Source organism: Panthera tigris, chromosome A1 (genome assembly GCF_018350195.1).
Source record: "Panthera tigris isolate Pti1 chromosome A1, P.tigris_Pti1_mat1.1, whole genome shotgun sequence".
Classification (NCBI taxonomy): domain Eukaryota; kingdom Metazoa; phylum Chordata; class Mammalia; order Carnivora; family Felidae; genus Panthera; species Panthera tigris.
In genome coordinates, this window is record NC_056660.1 from 12,739,881 (window position 1) to 12,763,107 (window position 23,227).

The following is a 23,227-nucleotide window of genomic DNA, read 5'->3' on the forward strand; positions in this document are numbered from 1 at the left end:
CAGGCACATAACTCTGCTTGGCAAGTCATTACCTTTAATCATATTTTCTCTCAGTCAAGAATTGTTTTGTTTTTTTTTTTCAGGAAATATAAGGATTAATTTTGAAATAAAATAGCCTGAGTGTGAAGAACATTGTTGGTACCATTCCTGTTGAGACTATAGAAATCCAATTTTATTTCAGTAATTCACATATTAGGTGGGCTACTAAGAAATAAGAATGTTTTCATTGAATACTTGAGATTGTTGAAGAACATGCATCATGTGTTTCACAGCAAAGGTATATTAGTATAGAAATTACTCTTTGAACAAGTGTATTTTTCTGTCATTGATCCTATCCTTTGGAACATTTTTTCATTAGATATTTGGTTCATGGAACAAAGAATTTGCTTGACAGATTTGTAGGATAGGCTCTGAATAGTTTCTTTAATTTGGGGCAACAGAAGCATGACTCAAAAGCTAAACCAACAAGGGTGAAATAAAAGATTTTAAGTTCCAATAAGTTAAATTACCTCTGTGAGGATAACAGGGAGACTTCTTGTAGTAGTTAGTGATCAGTCAGGAAGTATTTAATTGATGGACACAGCTACACACATACAAAAACGTGTAGCAGTTTTAGGCTTATGGGAAATTGTTAAGGTCAGGAAAGATGACCTTTTTGTGTTTGTTTGTTTTGGGGGTACTAGTTAGGCCCCAGTTAGCAGTCCCAGTCCTTGGGGCACTTACATGCTAGGAAGGATATTGACTATAACTAAAGAACTGGGAAAGTGAGGTTTGGCAGAGTTAGGACTTTTAATTTGAAAAACAAAAAGTGAAAATATTGTGACTGTCTTCTGATGTTTAGGAAGTCTGAGTGGTCTTATAATTTTTATTCCTCTGGAGCAGTGCTTCTCAAAGTAGAATCTCTGGACCAGCACCAGCATCACCTGGGAACTGAGAAACATAGACTCTCAACTTTGATTCCACATCTACTGAATCAGCAACTATGGGAATCGGATCAGCTATTCAGGGAATTCTGGTGTACCCTTAAGTTTGAGAACCACTGCTCTAGAGAATGTGTACTTAGGATCAGTGTGCATAGATTAAAGGGAGACATTTTAGTTGCAAGTGAAGAAGAACTTTCTAACAGCAGCTGTCTTGTAATTGTATGGCAAGCTTGAGAGTTCCTTATAAACAGGAAATGTTTAGAGAATTGTTGGAGAATGCAATGCTTACATATGCTAGACGTTGCACTAGGGACTTTCTATGTATTATTAGACCCTTACATCTCTAGGAGAGAGGTATTATCTTCTATAAAAATAAAGAGGCTAAAGTTTAGAGGAATGAGGTGTAATTTATACTAAAACCCACTTTGTCTGTATTTGATTTTTGACAAATGTATTCAGAGTAGCACCATCCCAATCAGGATACAGATTTTAATCAACTTCAGTTTCTTCCACATCCCTTTGCTGTCACTCTACCCTTACCCTGGTCCAAGTGACCACCGATCTGCTTGCTGTAGTTATAGATTAGTTTTGCCTGTTCAAGAATTTAAAGTCAAATACTGTATGGTCTTTTTCTCAGGCTTCATTGTCTCAATTATAATTGAGATTCCTTTATGTTGTTGAAACACGTATGTTTCACTAATTTCAATTTTTATTGATCAGTATGTTTGTGTATGTTTTAAGCCTATTCTTGATGGACCTTTGGGTGTCCAGGTTTTGGTTAGTATAAATTAACTTGCTCTGAATATTTCTGTGTAAGTCTTTTTGTGGACATACTGTTTGCATTTCTCTTGAGTAAATTTATAGGAATACAGTGACTGGACGTAAGATAGGTGTAAGTTTAACTTTTAAGAAGTTGCCAAACAAGCTTCCCAACGAGGTTGTACCATTTTGCATTCCTGTCAACAAAAAGAGAGTTCTAGTTGTTCCTATAAAATTGGTTGGTTGCATTGATTTTCTGTATTGTTGTCTGTTTCATATTTTATTGATTACCTTTTTATCTTTATTAATCCCATTCTTCTACTTTTGACATAGTTGGCTCTTATTTTTCCAGAGTCTAAGCATGAAAATTTAGATCATTGATTTTAGACCGTTTTTTTCTAATAATCATTTAAAATTACAAATTTCACCCTGCATACTGATCTAACTTCCTCTACAGACTTTGATATCATGTGTTTTCACTTCCGTTAGTTCAAACTATTTTTTCGTTTTTCTTACGATTTTTTCTTTGAATTATTACTTGGAAATGTGTTAATTTCCAAATACTTAAGATTTTCCAGATATATTTTTAAGTCTTCTTTATTAATTTTCTTTCACTTACTGAAAGGAATATTGAAATCTCCAGCCATAATTATGGATTTATCACATTCAACTCTTTTGAGTTTTACTTCATGCATTTTGAATCTCATTATTAGGTGCAAACATATTTAGGATTATTATGTCTTGCTAGTGATTTGACACCTTTGTCATTACTTCAGATAATATTTGTTTCAGATAATATTTCTTGCTCTGAATCTACTTTAATATTAAGATAGCTTCTCTTTCTTTTGATGAGAGTTTGCATGGTAGGCATATTTCTTGTTCTGCTAGCAATGAATTCTCAGTTTTATCTGGAATGTATCTGTTTTGTCTTCATCTATAGAATTCTTGGTTGATTTTACTTTTTCCCCCCCCCCCAGCATTTTAAATATTTCATTCTACTACCTTCTGTTATTTCTTCTTGATGTTTTCAATATTTTCATTTTTTCTTTGGCTTTTTAGCAGTGTGACCAAGACGTGTCTAGTTTTAATTCTCTTTGTGTTTATCTTGGGTTTTATTTAGTTTCTTGGATTAGATTATTATGAGTAGTAGTATTGTAGTATCAGTTTGGGGATTTTTTTTTTAACGTTTATTTTTGAGAGAGAGACAGAGCACAAGTGGGGAAGAGGTAGAGAGAGAGGGAGACACAGCATTTGAAGCAGGCTCCAGGCTCTGAGCTATCAGCACAGAGCCTGATGCAGGGCTCAAACTCACGGACCATGAGATCATGACTTGAGCCAACTCAACAAACTGAGGCACCCAGGTGCCCCTGGTTTGGGAAATTTCTAACCATTATTTATTCATATCTTTTCTGTGATCCTTTTTTCCGTCTTCTTTGAGAGTCCCATTATTTATATGCTGGAATGCTTGATGTCCACCCCCCCCCCATGCTGATGCTTTGTTCATTTTTTTAGTCTTTTTAAAAAAATTTTTTTTTTAATGTTTATTTATTTTTGACAGAGAGACAGAGCATGAGCAGGGGAGGGGCAGAAAGAGAGGGAGACAGAATCCGAAGCAAGCTCCAGACTCTGAGCTGTCAGCACAGAGCCTGATGCAGGGCTCGAACTCATAGACCGTGAGACCATGATTGAGCTGAAGTCGGACGCTCAACTGACTGAGCCACCCAGGCGCCCCTTTAGTCTTTTTCCTTTATGTTCTTTGGACTGGATAATTTCATTGATCTTGAAGTTCATTGATTCCTTCTTATGCCATTTCATAGTTGATAGCTAATTTATTTTTTGTTTTAATGTTTGTGCAATCTGATATTTTTCATTTTAATGTTTGTGCATGTTAACTCTAGAGTTTCCATTTTGCTCTTTTATGTAGGTTCAGTTTTTCTATTGCAATTCCCTATTTGTTGTCTCATTGTTATCTTTTTCCTTTAATTCTTTGAATATATTTATAATTGCTTTGAAGTCTTTGCTAAATTCAACATCTGGTTCTACTCAGTATCAGTATATTTCTTTCCTTCCCATAACCCCATGTCTGGTAATTTGTGGCTGAAAACTTAATTTTAGATAATATATTTTAGCCATCTTTATGTGTTTTTTTTTTCTGATTTTTTTCATTGTTTCATAGCTTACGTAGACTTAAACTGTGTAATTTATCTTCCTTTCACTGTGCAGTCTCTGATGTTTCTGCTCAGTTGTTATTATTATTATTATTATTATTATTATTATTATTATTTTTAAGCCTGGCTTCATCTTTCTGTCTGCATAGTTTCGTGACCAGATAATCATTTGGGCAGTTTGAGCTCAACATCTTAAATGAGGCTTGAAGTCGGCTGAGCTATAGGTGGGCTGAGGAACACATTCCAAGATTGCAACCAGTTCTCAGTATCCTTTGGTTTTCACTTCCCCAGTTTAGCATTCATTTGGTTATGTGTCAGTCAAGATTGTATCTTAGTCCCTCTATGGCTCTTTTATTTCCAGGATCTCTCAGTTCAATAACTGACTGGTCTCTCAGTGGTCATGAACTAGAATTGTAACCTTGGGCTAGCAAAGCTATAGATTTTCCCCATCCTTTTTGAACCACATCTGCCACTTTTATCCAGCAAAGCCATAGGTTTTCATATGTCTACATCCTGAATTGAGTCCACTACTCTGGCTGCAATCAGCCTTGAACTTACAAAGCTACAATTTTTACTGACCAAGTGACAGGTGTGTTCTAACAACACCAGGTGGAGATGGCCATAGAGTTGCTGCCGTTTTTATGTAAAGCTAGTTTCTTAGCAATAAACATTGTTTAATTTGCCTAATTCGGATCAGTTTTAAGTATCCCGATTGGTTGTTTTTGACAGTTTTATCCACTCATTTTTAATACTTCTCTGTAGAGGGAGATCACCCAATTTCCTCCTGTTTCACTTAGTATAAGTAGCCCTTCACTGATTCATTTTTTCATTGCTTTTTGTAGATCTAAATTTCAATCTGATATCATTTTCCTTTAGTCTGAAACCTTTTTTTTTTAAGCTTTTCTTGCAGGGCAGATCTGGTGAATTCTCTCAGGGTTGTTTTTTGTTTTGTTTTGTTTTTGGTTTTGGTGGGGCCTAAAATGTCTTTAGCATGCAGTGTTCTTTGGAAAGCATTTTTAATGGATATAGAATTGTACTTTGATGGGGTTTTTTTCTTTTTTTTTTCTTGAAAAATATTTTTTGTCTTTTGGTTTACATTTTTTTTTTAGAGAGATTTATATCCTAATTTTTCTCCCTATGTGTTTTTGTTTCTTTTATTTTACTTACTACGGCTACTTGTGAGATTTACAACTTCTCTTTATAACTAGTTTCCTGGAGTTTGATTAAGATGTGTCTTGACACTATTTTTCTTTGTAGTTTCCTGTTTATATTGCTTTGTATTTATTGGGATTCTTGGATTTGTGGGTTTATATACTTTATTAGACTTGGAAAAATTTGGCTGTTTTCTTGAAATATTTTTCTGCCCTGTCCACTGAGACTCTAGTTTTATATTTCTGACTTCCTGATAGTGTCATGTAGAGTCTCTCTTTTTCTTCTAGGCCTTTTCTCACCGTCCTTCAGTTTGAATAGGTTCTGTTACCTTCAAGTTCACTAATCTTATGCACAGTCTAATCTGCTTTTAAGACCATGCAGTGAAATTGTCATTTTAAATACTGAGTTCCTCCACTCTGGAAGTTAAGTTTCATTTCATTATTTTTTTGTATTTTACATTTCTTATTCTGTTCATGATTTTTAAAAAAAATCTTATATTAATAATAGCCCTTTTGGGGTGCCTGGGTGGCTTGGTCGGTTAAGCATCCGACTTCGGGACTTCGGCTCAGGTCATGATCTCACGGCCCGTGAGTTCGAGCCCCGTGTCGGGCTCTGTGCTGACCGCTCAGAGCCTGCAGCCTGTTTCAGATTCTGTGTCTCCCTCTCTCTCTGCCCCTCCCCTGTTCATGCTCTGTCTCTCTCTGTCTCAAAAATAAATAAACGTTGAAAAAAAAAATTAAAAAAAAAAAATAATAGCCCTTTTGAAGTCTTTGATTAATTCCATCTGTCATTTCTAGATCTGTTTCTGTTGACTGGTATTTTTCCTGGTTGTGGGTCATATATCCTGCGGTTCTGTATGTGCATTAATTTTTATTGGATGCTGGCTATTTAGAATATTACATGGTAATGTTACATTTTTGAATGTCTGAATTCTGTTGTCTTTAAACAGTTTCGAACTTTGTTTTAGCGGGCAGTTATTTGATTAACTACTTGATCCCTTTTCTTGCTTGTTTTTCACCTTTTTTAGAGTAGTTAAGCTTGACAACTGAGACATTACTTTTCTGGTGTTCTACTCAATACCCTGGAGATCACTAAGGTGTCTGTGTCTTGGATCACCAGAAATCAAATGTCTTCCAGCCCTGTGTGAGCTCTGGTAATTTTTCAACGTATCTTTTCCCAGTATTTTTTTTTTTTTTTTTTTTGGGGTCTGGCTTTGTGGAGTCACACTCAATGCATATGTAGCTTAGTAATCATCCAAAAATGCAAGAAAAGAAACCCTTATGCAGATTTTTGTACACCTTTTCTGTTTCGCTCTTTTTCCAGATCTCTGCTGTGCATATTCAACCACCTTAGCTTCTGAATTCTCTTTTCTCCAGCTCATTGTTATCACAGTTGTCTGCCTGGATTTGCCCTTCTTATCCTGCAGGAAAGTGCCTCTAGGCAAAAATCAGGTGACTTTAGTTTACCTCATTGTTTTTTTTCTCTTATGCCTTACAGTCTTGCATTCTCTGTTCAACATCTATTACAGAGTTGCTTTATGTATTTGGTCTAGTTTTCTAGTTGTTTCCAGTGGGAAAGCAAGTCCAGTATCAGTTACTCTTACATAATTGGTAGTGAAAGTCTTAAAGATTTTAACTGAAAGCCCTAATTTCTGTAAAACTCTATGATTTAATGTACTTTTTCCCAGTGGTATTGAGGTATAATTGACATCTAACATTCTGTAAGTTTATGTTATACAGTGTGTTGATATGATATACGTAATTGCCAAATGATTATCTTCATAGTTTTAGCTAACACCTCTATCATCATATCACATCAAATAATTACTATTTCATTTTTATGGTGAGACCGTTAGATTTCAGTCACTTTCAAGTATATAATACAGTGTTATTAATTATAATCACCATGCTGTACCTTAGAGCCCCAGAACTTACTCCTCTTAAAACTTGAAGTTTATATTCTTTGACCAGTATCTTCTCATTTTCCCACTTCTCAGTTCCTGATAACCATAATTTTACTATCTGTTTTTGTGAGGTTGGGCTTTTTAAAATTCCACATACATGATGTCATACATTATATGCCTTTGTCTTTTTCACTAGCATAATGCTCTCAAGGTCCATCCATATTGTCATAAATGGCAGTGTTTCCTTCTTTCCCATGGCTGAATAATTCCATCATGTGTGTGTGTGTGTGTGTGTGTACACATGTGTACGTACATATGTATATATGCACACACACATCACATCTTTAACCATTCATCTGTTGAGGGACATTTAGGTTGTTTTCTTATCCTTGGCTATTGTGAATAATGCTACAATGAACATGGGAGTGCATATATCCCTTAGATTTTCCATTTTCCTTTACTTTAGAGGTATACATAAGTGGGATTGCTGAATCATGGATCATGTACCTGTTAGCCATCTGTATGTCTTTAGAAAAATGCCTATTCAGATCTGCTTATTTTTTAATTGGATCGTTTCCTTTTTTGCTATTGAATTGTATGAGTTCTGTACGTATTTTGGGTATTTGGATACATATTTTGGATATTGGATATTATCAGACATGTTCCAGAAATAATTTCCTCCCATTCAGTAGGTTGCCTTTTCATTTTATTGATGATTTCCATGGCTGTGTAGAAGCTTTTTAGTTTTTTTTTTAAGTTTATTTATTTTTGAGAGAGAGAGCGTGAGTGCAAGCAGGGGAGGGGCAGTGAGAGAGGGCGACACAGAATGGGAAGAATTCTCCAGGCTCTGAGCTGTTAGCATAGAGCCCAATGCAGGGCTCAAACCCAGGAACGGTGAGATCATGACCTGAGCTGAAGTTGGACATTTAACTGACTGAGCCATTCAGGTGCCCCGAAGCTTTTTAGTTTGATTTAATTCACATTAACTAGTTTTGCTTTGTTACTTTTGCTTCTGGTATCACACTCGATCTGTGTCAAGGAGCTTACCACGTATATTTTATTCTAGGAATTTTATGGTTTCTGGTCTTCAAGTCTTTAATCCATGTTGAGTTAATTTTTGTGTGTGGTATAAGATAGTGGTTGAGTTTCATTATTTTTGCATGTGGCTGTCCAATTTTCCCACCACCATTAGTTGAAGAGACTGTCTTTTCTCTATTGTAGTATTGGCTCCTCTGTCATAAATTATTTGATCATATATGCATGGGTTTATTTCTGGGCTCTCTATTTTCCATTGATCTCTATGTCTTTTTATGCCAATACCATATCGTTTTATTTACTATAACTTTGTAATATAATTTGATACCAGGGAGCACAATGCTTCTAACTTTGTTCTTCTCTCTTAAGACTTCTTTGACTATTTGGGGTTATTTTGTAGTTCCATACACATTTTAGGATTTTTTATTTCTGTGCAAAATGCCATTGCTACCAACTGCATTGAATCTGTAGATTGCTTTGGGGAGTATGGACATTTTAATCTTCAAACTCATAAGCACAGAATATCTTTTCTATCTTCAATTTCTTGTAGTTTTCAATATACACGTCTTTAACCTCCTTGGTTAAATTCATTCCAGTTTATTTTATTCTTTTTGATAACAGTTATAAAAAGATTGTTTCCTTTTCTTGTAGTTTGTTATTAGCGTACAGAAATACAAAAGTTTTTTGTTTATTGATTTTGTATCCTGAAACTTTTCTGAATTTGTTTTAGTTTTAACACTTTTTTGATGGAGTCTTTAGGGTTTTCTAGATATAATAATCAGGTTATCTGCAAACACTGACAGTTTTATCTTGTTCTTTCCAGTTCTGATGCCCTTTACACCTTTTTCTTGCCTAATGGCTCTGGCTTTGATTTCCAGTGCTGTCTTAAATAGAAGTGGCAAGAGTGGGCATCCTTGTCTCGTTCCTGATGTTAGGTGAAAGGTTTCCAACTTTTTACTATTGAGTATGATGTTAGCTCTGGGCTTGTCCTATATGGCCCTTATATTGAGGTATTTTTCCACTCTACCCACTTTGTTGAGTTTTTATCATAAATGGATGTTGAATTTTGTCAGCTGTCTTTTCTGAATCTGTTGAGATGATCATATGATATTTATTCATTATTTGATTAAAATGTGTATCACACTGACTGATTTGCAGATTTTATACTATCCTCACATCCCTGGAATAAATCCTACATGATTATGATGTGTGATCCTTTTAAGGTATTTTTAAATTTGCTTTGCTAATAATTTATTATTTTTATATCTATTCTTGTTAGGGATATTGGCCTGTAATTTTCTGTTCTTGTGGTATTCTTGTCTGAATTTTGAAATCAGAGTAATGCTGGCCTCATAAAATGAGTTTGGAAGAGTTCCCTCATCTTTAGTTTTTGGAAGAGCTTGAGAAGTATTGGTATTAATTATTAGAATGTTTGGTAGAATTCACCAGTGAAGCCTTCTGGTCCTGAACTTTTATTTGTCAAGGGTTTTTACCAGTTAAATCTCCTTCCTAGTAATTGGTCTGTTCAGATTTTCCATTTCGTCATGATTCAGTGTTGGTAGATTGTTGTTTCTAGGAATTTATCCATTTTTTTCTAGGTTGCCTAAATTCTTTACTAGGTAAATCACAGATCTCTTTGTCTTTAGATTTTGTTATCAGAGGATGATTGTGATCCTTTGGTGCAATCATGTTACCTTGATTTTTCATGCTCTTTGAAGTTTTGCATTACTTTCTTCACTTCTGAAGTAGGAGTCACCTCTTCTGGGCTTTACTAACTGTTTTTGGGAGAGAGAGACCTTCCATCAGCCATGAGATATTCTGAAGCTATCTCAGATCTTTTTTGGGTCCAGCTGTTCATACCTCTTGCCCCTCGATGGCAGAGTGCTTAAGCTTTAAGCCTTTCCTGTATTCTATAATGCAACACGCCAAGTGCTAACAGTTTCTCTTTTGTTTCCCCTTAAAGGTGGTACTGAAGTTCAAATTTGTGGTCTTTCCCTGGCCCGCAGATTTGCCAACTTATGTACATGTTCACTGGCCATCTTCCAGAGCTCACTCTTGTTGCCACCATTGGGAGCACAGATAGCTGGCCACAAGATAGGAGGTTTGTACGTGAGGTAAACAGAGTGCTAGAGGTTTCTGTGGGCCAGTTGAAGTGATCGACAAGTGAGGTGTTCCCATCAGCTCACTGGCAGAGTTCTGGTGGAATCTGTGATCTAGTTAGGATCTGAGTCCCTTACTTTCATCCAGTAGTTATATTTGCCACTCTCCTCATCTTTTCCTGTCATGTAGCTCGTGATTCTGCACTGTGATGGGGCAATAAAGAAAGGGACCTCTTGAGCAGCATCATGTACAGATGAAGCCAGGGGCTCACATACTCTTCCCCTGTGGGACAAATAATGGTGAAGGAAGGTGTCTTTTGGCCCTAAGTTGTGATGCCTTGGGGAGGAGGTGATATGGATAAAGTTAACTGTTACTGTTACCCACTACAATTCATTGAAACTCTTTTTTTTTTTTTTGCTCCAGTGGAGTGCTAGAACTTCTTAGAAACCTGTACTTCCACAAAGGTTCTCTCTTTTTAAAATGATTGTCTTAAGTTAGTGTTCTTCAATGTTCTCAGGGGACTGTGATTGGAGAGGGCCTGGACCCAGTTTACAGGCCACTGTAGGGTCAACAACGGGGACCGAGGTCTGTCTGTGACTCCATTGCACAGGTGGGTGAGACTCCTCTAGAGTCCCTTGACATGGGGCTGAACCCCACAGCTTTCTCAAAGGCACTTCTGTCCATGGATACCAAAGTTTTGCTGTGGATGGGGGACAAAAACCAGGGAGGACTTAAGCTGTTATGATGCTGACTCTCCTTTCTTTTTATGTTTTTAGAATATAAATTAAAATTTTGTTCCTAAGATTTGAAGTTGTGCAATATACATCACAACAAAAAGGTTTGTTGCGGTTTTAATAAAGTTCTGTTTTATATTCAGATATATCAGAACTGAATGATAGAGATTTAAATGTTCTTTCCAAATTATAGCACTCCAAGTTGTGAAACACAGTTCATAAAATAAAAAATCAACTCTTGGCAGCAATTTTCCTTGTACCTAGTTCTCAAGAAAAACATAATTTTTTTCATATTTTTCAAATTGGTGAACTAAATTCCACTAGATATTCACCCCAGTTTCTTTTCTGTTCATAGTTCCTATGGAAATTTGGAACATTATCACAAGATGCTATTTATCAGTTTGATCGTGGTATGCATGACTTAACAATAAATTACTCCTCTCAGTAGCTTTGCAAAAATAGTGGTCCCTCCGAACCTTAGCTCATGTCTGAATTGCAGCCTAATGCTGGTTATAAACACTGTATGGTACCTTTGTGACTTGGTACCTTCTGCCTGTTGCAGCTCTTTTGATTAGCTGATTGCCTACCGAAGTTACCAGCTCTTTAATACAGCAGCATAAGAAACTTTAGCAACTTCCTGAAGAGAAGCTGTACAAAATAATCACTCATAGTAGGCACATAGAGAACTCCACACAGCCTTTCCAGAATAGCATTAAGTACCTCTGTGTGTGGCACTGTGCTAGGTTTTTTTTTTTTTTTTTTGGCATCCTCATTTAACTCTCCTAATAGTCTCAGAGCTACCCTGTTTTGCAAGTGGGAAAACGATCTAGGCAGCTGAGCACAGGTTCTATTCCAATGAATTGAAAGCCACCAACCCAAGAAATAGGTCTTCAATACTGCCTAATAAATTTTACATTTCTCTGTCAAGTCTCCACAATGCCTCTTTAAAACTTACCTCTTTATCAACCAGCTAATAAAACCAAGTGTGTATGCATTCTATATTATATGTTCATTTGTATGCATCCTATGTACTATCTATGCATGCATATTCTCTTATATAAAGAGAAGCTGTCGTCTTTGTTTCGAGTCTAATCTTCATCAGTTGTAGCCTGTGTCTGAAAAAGTGGCAGTATCTTCTGTCCTTTCTCTCTTGTATTTTCAGGCCTCTCAAAAGCAGACCCTTGTGTTGCTTTTGATTTTCCTAACATATTATCATCAGAGTTTCCAACATACAGAAAACTGGAAAATATTGACAGCATTCATACTAATGTTTAATGTGAATTTTAACTGTACTTGCTTTTTCTTTTTTTAAGTTTATTTATTTTTGAGAGAGAGAGAGCGCGCACACACACACACAGGGAGAGAGAGAATTTCAAGTAGGCTCTGTGTTGTCAGCACAGAGCCCAATGCAAGGTTTCATCTCAAGAACCGTGAGATGATGACCTGAGCCAAAATCAAGAATCAGATGCTTCCCTGAGTCACCCAGGTGTCCCAGTACTTGCTTTATCCTATGTCTATCCTTCCATCTTTCAGTCCTCATGTTTTTGCTGCATTTCAAAGCAAATTACAGACATCAGTACGTTTTTCCCAAGACTGTTAGCACACACATCATTAACAAGCTAGTTGAATAAGGTAAGAAAAATATATAACAGGCATAAGGAAACAAAAGGATGGAAGAAAAGTCTTCGTATTAGACAAAATGATTGTTTTCCTAGAAAAATTCTAAATAACAATTCCTTTAACAAATGGGTGAATTTAGTAAGATCACAAGATGTAAAGTTAATGTACAGAAGTCAATTTACGTAGTAGCAGGATACTAGTGGAAAATAAAGTTTAAATAATTGATTAAATTTCTAATACATCAGAGACCCCCTAGAATAATAAATAATAAATTTAACCAACCTTGCCCCCAAGACCTGTATATTCAAAATAAATTCTTAAAAGGAATTAAAGAACACCTATATAAATAGAGAAATTTGTCTTGGATTTGAAGACTCAGATGTCCATTGTCTTCAAAGTGCTTTGTGATTTATGACTATCATGTTACATCTACAACCTTGTAGAACTTATAATACAGTATTAATTTGCTTTAAACAAATAGACCCAAGTACTTTAAAAGAAATTAAGAGGAGGGGCGCCTGGATGGCGCAGTCGGTTAAGCGTCCGACTTCAGCCAGGTCACGATCTCGCGGTCCGTGAGTTCGAGCCCCGCGTCAGGCTCTGGGCTGATGGCTCGGAGCCTGGAGCCTGTTTCCGATTCTGTGTCTCCCTCTCTCTCTGCCCCTCCCCCGTTCATGTTCTGTCTCTCTCTGTCCCAAAAATAAATAAAAAATGTTGAAAAAAAAATTAAAAAAAAAAAAAAAGAAATTAAGAGGAAAAATAGATTTTAGGGGTGCCTGGGTGTCTCAGTTAAGTGTCCGGCTTTGTCTCAGGTCATGACCTCACAGTTTGTGGGTTTGAGCCCTGTGTTGGGCTCTGTGCTGACAGCTCAGAGCTTGAAGCCTGCTTAGGAATCTGTGTCCCCTTCTCTCTGCCCCTCCCCCACTTGTGCTCTCTCTTTGTCCCTAAAAAATAAACATTAAAAAATAATAGATTTTAACATTAACTATTTACCTTTTCTGGAACTTCATTTTTTCCTTAATATCCAGAGTTTGATCTGTTTTGCTTTCCATTTAGCCTGAGTAACTTTCTGTAGCATTTCTTACAGTGTAGGTCTATTGGCAGATTCTCTTAGTGTTTATTTTGTCTTAATCTTTTGAAGGATGTTTTCACTAGATGTGAAATTCTAGATTGGCAGAATTTTCTTTAGTTGTTGCTCTGCTGTTAGATGATGATGGTGGTGGTGATGATGATGATGTTGATGTTAGTAGCTTATCTTTCAGTTTTGGAGGTCAGAAGTCTAAAATATGTTTCACTGGAGGTCTTAGGGGAGAATTAGTTCCTTGCCTTTCCAGATTTTAGAGGCTGTTTGAATTGTTTGGCTCATTCCTTTTTTCTTCATCTTCAAAGCCAACAATGTGGCATCTTCAAATGTTTCTCTGACTCTGCTTCCATCGTCACATTTTCTTCTCTGATTATTCCCCCAAGTTTATTGAGATCTAACTGACCTATAACCCTGTAAGTGTATAATATGATTTGGTACACCTGTGTGTTGTGAAATGATTACCACAGTAAGGTCAGTTAACATGTCCATAACATTTTTTTTTGTAGTGATAACATTTAAGATCTGTTCTCTTAGCAACTTCCAAGTATATAATACATTGTTAACTATAGTCATCATGCTGTATATTAGATCCCCCACACTTACTCATTTTATAACTGGAAGTTTGTACCTTTTGTCCTTCATTATTTTTGATGAGAAGTCTTTGGTCATATGTGTTCTTGTCCTTGTATGTGTAATTTGTTTTCTTTGCCTGCTTTGAAGATTTTTCTTTATTTAAATTTTTTATTATTTTTAATTGTGATAAAATGCATACACAATTTGGTACCCTAACCATTTTTAACTATGCAGTTTAGTGGCATTAAGTACATTTGCATTGTCGCAGCTGTTACCAACATCCATCTCCAGAACTTTTTCATCTTGCAATACAGGAATTCTGTACCCATTAAATAACATCTCCCCATTTCCCCCTTCTCCTTAGCCCCTGGCAACCACCATTCTACTTTCTGTCTTTATGAATTTGACTACTCTAGGTACCTCATATAAGTAGAGTCCTACAGTATTTGTGTTTTTTTGAGCTCCTGGCTTATATCACTTAGCAAAATGTCCTCAGTCAAGTATTTTCTTAGCTTTGGATTTTAACATTTAACTATGATATGCCTGGTGTTTTCTTTGTAATCATTTTACTTGGGGCTCATTGAGCTTCCTATCTATGCATTTATATTTTGCACCAAATTTGGGATTATTTTCAGTTATTATTTTATGAAAATTTTTTACAACTCATTCACTTACAGCTCTACCAGGAATCCAGTTACACATATATTTGACTTATTGCTATTATCTCACAGATCCCTGTGTCTTCATTTTTAAAAACATTTTTGTCTCTTTGTTTTTCAGACTGGATAATTTTTACAGATCTGACTTCTAGTTCTCCAGCTCCTTTGTCATCTTCATTCTCCCATTAAGACTATTCAGTGTATGTTTGAGATACTGTGTATTTTAGTTCTAGAATTTCTGTGTTGTTCTTATTAACAGTGTCTATTTCAGTACTGGTACTTTTCTATCTATTATAAGCGTATTTTCCTTTATATCCTGGAGCCTGGTTATAGTCACTGCATTGAGTATTTTTGTGTGTGAATTTCACAATCTGGATTCTATGGGGCTGGTCTGTGTGGGTCATCCTTTCTCTTGATACGTCCTGTTCTTTGTATATTGAATAATTGTGAATTGCACCAGAAGTTCTGAATGATTCAGGCATTAGTCAGAGAGTGTATGTGCAGAATTGGAGCTCAGGCTCTCTTGTTCTCTCTTTTCAGGGATTGTCTCTACAACTTTCTAGCAGTTTTGGTTACCCTAGTCTTCTAGTTCTTCAATAAAACTGGATTTCCATGAGATATTAGATACCTATCTTAATGCAGATGAGGGCGTGCTCTTAGTAAAAGCCCTAAAAAAATGGGAAACTCTTCTGGTGCTCCACCATATCCCACTTTGACTCCCTTCCAGTTTCTGCTTGTTTTTCTTCTCTGTACAGCAACTGCTATTTGTATTTTGTTCAATGTTTATCCTTGTTATCTACTGGAAGGTTGGCCTGGTAGAAGTAATCAGCCAAACCAAAAAGCAGAAAGTTATTCCTATTGCTTGTAAATATATTCAAGTCCCTCCTATTAAGAAAAAAAGTTGTTTATATGACTGTAGCCCCATCTTTGGGCCTTTTTTATTACTCTTTACAAACTTCTAAATAATGCTTTCTGTTCTCATTGCAATAGTTTTCTCACTTCTCAATCCCTTTCAATCTTTTTTCTTCTCATAATTTCAAAAACCCATCTAGTCAAAAAACAGGTATATGTTTATATCTCCACCCAATGAATATCTGCTCTATATCCAGTGAACTCTTTTGGTTGACCTCAGCAACATGTGTTACTCTTTCCTGAATTCCTCTTTTTTTTTTTTTTAAATGGCTTTCTTGAGACAAATGCTGTCTTCTGTTTTCTTTAACTATTTCTTTGGGTGCTCAACTTTACGGGCTATTCTTACTAAACTATCAAATGTGGAATATGGCTTTATCTTTTACCCTTCTGCTCATAAGACTCTCCTTGAGTGATCTTATTCAAGCTTAGGGCTTCAGATACCACTTTGTAGCCAATAATTTCATTTACATAAGCTCAGACTTTTTCTGAACTTTAGACTTCTACACCTAAACACCTTTCTGATACTTATTCACAAATGTATCAAAGACGTCTCAACTTGGAACATGTCCCAGACTGAGCTTTTGATCTTCCCAGCTCCCAACTAGATCTTTTCCGGTATTCTTTTCTCAGAGTCATCTTTTTGGATTGTTTTTCATGTTCTACAACTGTTGGAATTTCTTGTGGTTCCATCTAATTTTCTTTATTCAATGACCAGTTTATATGTAGCCTGAGATAACTCAGTTTGGGGTTTATAAATGATGCATATGCTAATGACTCACATGTTGAGACATTTGGTGTGTTTCCTAACATCATCTTCACTAACTTTAGCCTATCAAAAAAATAATTCACCAGCTTTTCTATTAAACCAACTACTCCTCTTAGCTTCTTGCTTGTGTTAGTACACCACTTTTCTCCTAGTACATGGTGTAAAACTTTGGAGTATATTGGAGCTCCTAGGTGGCTCAGGTGGTTAAGCCTCCAACTTCGGTTCAGGTCATGATCTCATGGTTCATGGATTCAAGTCCCGTGTTGGGCCCTGTGCTGGCAGCTCAGAGCCTGGAGCCTGCTTCAGATTCTATGTCTCCCTCTCTCTCTGCCCCACCCGGACTCACACTCTGTCTCAGTCTCTCAAAACTGAATAAATGCTAAAAAAAATTTTTAAAAAACCCCCCAAAACTTTGGAGTAAATTAACCTCTCCCTTTATTTTAAAACAGCCAGTTGTCAGGTTCTGGTTATTTTCTCTGATATATGAGTATTATTTTCATCCTTCTGTACTTGTCCCATTTGGTGTATGTAGTTAATTGTACCTGCCACTAAATTGAGAACAGACTGACCATGTGGACTCATGGTTAGACTCACTCTGATGACACAACAGATTTCTAGAAAGCATGGATATAATGCAAAACATAGATATGTGTTAAAAAAAAAAAACAAAACCTGTAACTCTTCATACTCATCGCCTTAAGTGATCTAGCAGCTAATTTCTGTGCAAGAAAGAGATACATATAACTATAAATATTTAGATTCAGACCACTAAGTGCAACTTTTATCCATTCATTAGGTCAGAAAAATATTTATTGAGCACCTGTTATGTGCCATGGTATTTTTTTAAAGACACTGGGGATATAGCAGGACAAAATAGGTAACACTTCCCCTTGTGAATTACATTATACCACAAAGATAGATGATAGATAAAATAGTGTGTGTCAGATGTGTTATGGATGTGGAGCATTGGTTTGTTTTACATAGGATGGTCAGGGAAAACCTCTTCAACAAGAGAACTAATCAGGGATAAGAGAATTCTAAGCAGAATAAACAATATAGGCAAGACCTGAGGCAGGAAGGAACATGCCAGTGGAGTGAGTTGGGTAAAATGGGAAAGTGGTAAAAGATGTCAGAGCTGCATCGGGTTTGCATGGAGTAGGATAGATCATATAGGGCACTGGTGTGCTGGTAAATGTTTTAACAGCTGGCTCCTTGGGGGCAAAATTAATAAAAATCCCTGGTTTTCACTGTTTACTAATTTCTCTGGTGTAAATATTCCTGCCACGGCAATTTCAAGCTACTAACATGAGAACAACGAGCTTTCAAAAATTCCATAAAATTTATTAGACCTTGTGAGCTGGTACGTCTTCTCCAGCACACCACTAATGTAGAGTCTTATAAACCACAATTGAGTTTTCTCTTTCTTTTCTTTTTCTTCCTTCCCTTCTGCTGCTCCTTCCAGAAAGGAGGTCAGTGGAGGGTTTTAGAGAAATTACATGATCAGGTTTATGTTTTAACAGAATCTAGCCACTGGGTTGAGAGTATTAGTTACTCTTTGTATAAACATTTGGCTGCAAACTCCTGGCTTACAAAGTTTTTAATTTGGTTTACATAGTGTTGAATTACACATTGCTTTAAAATATCTTGTTATCAATATTTAAAAATCTAGAAATATCCTATAAAGAATGAATTTCTTTCTTTTTTTTTTTAGAAAAAAAAATAGGCATTCCTTTCCTTTCTAGAATTTAATTCATTGGAGCTGAGGAATGGCTTTGTTTAGAGTATGCATTCTCCATTTTGGTACATTTCTTAACCACATCCTTTTAACTTTCCCCACCTCCAACCTCCTGCTTTGCAAAGATTGGATTCTTTAGTTGATAATACAACACATGTAAACAGTGAATATTTCTATGTAGAGTTATTGTTACACCATTACACATCTATGTTCTTCTGATATATCTACTGAAGTTGGATTTGGGAAATTATTTGGCAGGGAATAATTGAATAATCTGGCCTACAATTTTATGGGAAATCCATTTCCAGATATTTAAATAACAGAGCTTACTATGAATACATTCCCCATTTGTAGAGTGGAAGACTGAATTCTAAAATGGACTTTCTAATGTCAAATTTTATGAAAATAATGTTGATATTTTAAACATTGGAATTCCATGAATGGGATTTATTAAATTGCAGTGCAATATGGTATTAAAAACATGAGAATATTATACCATCAGAATAACACAAACATCTTGAGAAAAGTTACTGTCAGTTCAAAAACGAATAAGCAAGGATTTCAACTGTGTTTGCAAATATTGTTAGCTGCGAATAATTCTCCATTCCTAATATTTCCTTCTTGGGAAGTGGGCTCTATTAATGTAACTCCAGGCCTCTCTATCCTTTATCTATTCAGCTCCTAGAGAGATGAAGTGTTTTATTTGAATGTCAGCATTGAGAAAAGTACGTGAACCGGCTTGAGTTAGCTCCAACTTTTTTCTTATTGAGAATGAGCCTGTGTGTTCTAAGTTGTAAACCTTACCTAGTCAGGCTTCCTACATATGGGGAGGCCTACCCGAGTCCAGCACTGCCCTACCAAACAAACCATGCCATAGAGGCTGCTCTCTATCAGTAACAGGTGTTATTTTGGCCTCCCACTCTTATGTTTTGTTGTATTTCTCAACTTGTTCTAAACTGAGGGTAGGGGGCGCCTGGGTGGCTCAGCGGGTAAGTGTCTGTCTCTTGATTTCGGCCCCAGTCATGATCTTGTGGTTCATGGGTTCAGGCTTTAGGTTGGGCTCTGCACTGGGAGTGTGGAGCCTGCTTCAGATTCTCTTTCTCCCTCTCTTGCCCCTCCCGTATGCTCTCTCACTTTCAAAATAAATAAACAGTGTGGGATAAGGGTGTGATTTATCGGGTAGGGGCTCTCACAGGTGTGGTTTATTCATCAGGAACATTGAGAAATAAAAGAACATTTTGAGGGAGAAAATTTCAAGAAAAGATATTTATGCCTGGTTTACAGAGACTTATTTTAGGCCAAACATGTTTTTACACTTTTGCACATGTCTTTGAACTTCTGTAGCCTAGGAAAGAAGCTCTAGCTATCACGAGGTATTTTGAGCTTGGCAGGTGACTGCAACTTATGACTTACACAACTTATGTGAGAAAATAAGAGAACCCGTTAGCTGTGTTGGGAGCTTCAGGTAGAGGCTGCTTTAGCTTACTGCACAGGCTAGCTTTTCTTTAGCCAAGGCAAAGATTCCATTGTAGAGAATTTTGCAAGTATTTTAGTCACTGGCTGACAAAAGAATATTTGCTACTTTTAAACTGAAGGGCAGCTGAATTCTGCATGGATAACAGAACACTTAGAGATGCCCTAACTTTATACAGTTAGTACCATGGCTGGTTAGGCAACTACATTGGGTATTCCACGTTCTCTTCCTCTTTCAGGATCAAGGAGGGTACCGTGGAGAGACCTTGACTTCATGTGGCATTTCTGCCTATTTTTATGACTCACTGTCCCATTATAGAATCTCACATTGGCTTTATGTTGGTATAAGTTCTAACTCTGACTTGATACATGGCTTCACCATAAACTTAGATTTAATGAACAGGTAAGAGATGTGATCCCCTATTAGAAAGAAAATGCCATCCCCTTAAGAAGGAAAGTCACCCAAATTACATTATTACAAACACAGAGTTAGAAACAAAAATGTTCTATGCTTGGAACTATTTGCCTGTAATAATCCCATTTGCTTAGGAAAACAAGGAGAAACCAGAGTGGTTTGAAAAGGGTACTTCAGTTTTACTGTCAAACCCAGGAGCACAAAAAGATTAAGAAAATAAAGGAACACAGCTGATTAAACTGGAGGAAGAGATTTTTTTGTTTATTCATTCAAGAAAGAATAAGGGGAAAAGGGCATCCTGAATGACAAAAATGCAAGCAGGGGAGAAAAGTACCCAGATTCTAACTGCTCTTAAGAAGGAAAGATATTTTTGTTGTTACTAGAGCAGAAATGGTGACTGGGATCCAAACAAACCTAACAGCAACCTTGAGTGATTCCTCCAAGAAAGGCCAAGTCATTGAGAGATGATTTCTGAAAGTCACAGGCCATCACTCAGAACAATTGAAGAACCACTTCTTAGAGAGTGGGACAGCAACCCCAAGTGGTTACAAAAAAATCTGGGCAGAACTGAGAGAGGAAATGCATGTGAAATAGGCAAATTGGTTTTTTATTCAAGTATAATTAACATACAGTGCTATATTAGTTTCAGGTGAACAATGTAATGATTCAACAATTTCATATATTACTCAGGGAAATGGCATTGCCTGTTTCTCTGTATACTATGATTCTGTCACATAGAAGCTCACTGAAATAATACTTTGGGGAAGGAACTTTTAATGAATCTAGCTGATAAATTTATGAAGTGAGGATCCTAAAGGGAAGTAGAGAAGAGATGTGAAGAAATCCAGTGACAAAGAACAAGTTCAAGCTTTAGCTACATGTCTGATGGAAGAATATCTCCAGGGAGGTGGGGATTATCCATCTCCTTGAGAATAAAGTAGAAAATATTTGGACAATAAACCCAGAACTTGTTGATTTCTTCTCTTTTATTATTAACAATGCAGAGTTGTTATAAAAATAACCATCTGGGCCAGAAAGTAAAGATAAAGTAAACAGAAGGGAGGCACTCCGTTCCAGAAAGCAGCATTAGCTCTTGGGATTAGAGAAGGAAAGAGGCCATTTTAAGAATTAGATTAAATTGTTAACAAACTCAAGTAGCCTTCTGAAAGCTGTCAGGAAATAGCAGAGGGAAATTAAATACCAGTGGTATGTCCCAGTATTTCAGAAAAAGACATAGCAGGAAAATAAAAAATAAAAAAAGCTATTCAGACCCCAAGACATTTGAAACGGCTTTTCCTCAGGGCACAAGCTTGAGAAGCATCAACATCTCTTCGTGCAGGAATCTGATTCCTCAGCTAAAACAAATGGGGGAATTAAGACCTCTTCCCAAGGGGGCAGGTCTCACAGTGCAAGCAACCCCCAAGCTAGAGGCAGTGAGACAACCACTGTGGCACAGGACAGAAAATACCTGTTCCCAGGAAGTGGTGCAGTTGTGTCACCAGACAGAACCTGTCCTCAGGGTGGTGTTAGGGGCCCAAGACTCCATGGGAAAGGGATTAAGAAGTACTCGGTAGGGGCGCCTGGGTGGCTCAGTCGGTTAAGCGGCCGACTTCGGCTCAGGTCACAATCTCACGGTCCGTGAGTTCGAGCCCCGCGTCGGGCTCTGTGCTGACAGCTCAGAGCCTGGAGCCTGTTTCAGATTCTGTGTCTCCCTCTCTGTGACCTTCCCCCGTTCATGCTCTGTCTCTCTCTGTCTCAAAAATAAATAAACAAAAAAATTTAAGAAGTACTGGGTATGCTGGATGTGGAAGAAATCACCTGAAGCCCCACTGCAATTATTTGAAGGGGACAGAAATACCTCACATGACACTTCATGTGAGGATGTAGGAATCAGAGATGGGTTTATTTTGTTCACAAAAATGTAAAGAAGTGTAAATGAAAATGCTAAATGTGTAGGCTCAAATAACTTGTTGGGAGAATTTTCTTAGTTTGGCTTAAGTAAACAGGTCATGGAATCCAGACCGTTGGTCTTGAATGACAGACTTCCTGCTGAGATTGAGGCCAAGAATATTTTCCTTTCCTCTCAGATATCATGGGATTACTCTTGGGGTCTCGGCAGCCCTGGTGCTGGGAATGTAATTTGGCCTGCACTAATTGACTTAATGGCAGGAGAATGGCTTTCTATATTAGGTAGATCTGGGAAAGGCCTGGGATAATTCTGTGTGACCTGTTAACTCTGGAATTTTGGAAGTGAGGCTTCTGAGAAATCAGGCATTGTATTACTATGACTTCTGAGGCTTTTGAAGCTCCAAACCCATTTCCAGGGAAAGATTGCTACAGTTGCTGAAGAAGCCCCATTGAACTTTACACTTTGAACTTCAACACACAGGACAAGACAATTTGATTTCAGGCTTTAGTTCTTTCGGGTTTTAATGTCTTCAACTTGTAAATGAATGCAATCTTCGGGCTTTAATTTCTTTCTTGGAATTTAATAATAGAAGGGAAATTGTGTTCAAATATGAACCATCTCTTTAAAGTCATTTTATTATTGAAGTATCTTTAAGATAGCATTTAATCTCTGCAGAACCTCTGTCATGCTACATTGGACAGCATGCCTAGACAGAATTTTGGACAGAAAATAGAATAGGAAATACATTTTCTGCTTTTGGCGTGGAGTGGACTCAAAGCTGATACAATGAATGTGTTGTTTTGACCCATTGCAGATTCTTCTGGGGACAACATTTAAATATTTAAACATTTAAAAGCTTAAGCTTTGCCATTGGACCCAGGAGGAAACCCAGAAGAGCAGAAATTGGTGTAGAGTGTGGTCTCATGAGGGTCAGGGGTAAAGTTCTACTGAGGGAGAGAGCCACAACTCTTGTGACCAAAGCCTTCATGCTTAAGCTCAATGAGTTAAGAGAATGAAAGGCTGGGGGATGTTGATGGGGTTCACCTCTTCCCCACTCCTGAGGCTTTGTTCTTATGAGAGGAGCTCAAGTTCTTATAACTCTGGGCTCCCTTCTTCCCTGTTAATTGCTCTGTCTCTGAGAGATTTTTAGCCTCTGAATTCAGTTAGTAGGGCATGCTCAGCTCAGCTCCCATTTTCCTTCCCTCAGAAGTAAACATGCGTTTCCCGCTATTATGACGCATGGAAGCCTAGCCCCGTTCCAGTGCTTCCTTGCTAGTCCAGTTCTGGAGTTCAGTGTTAATGGGTGT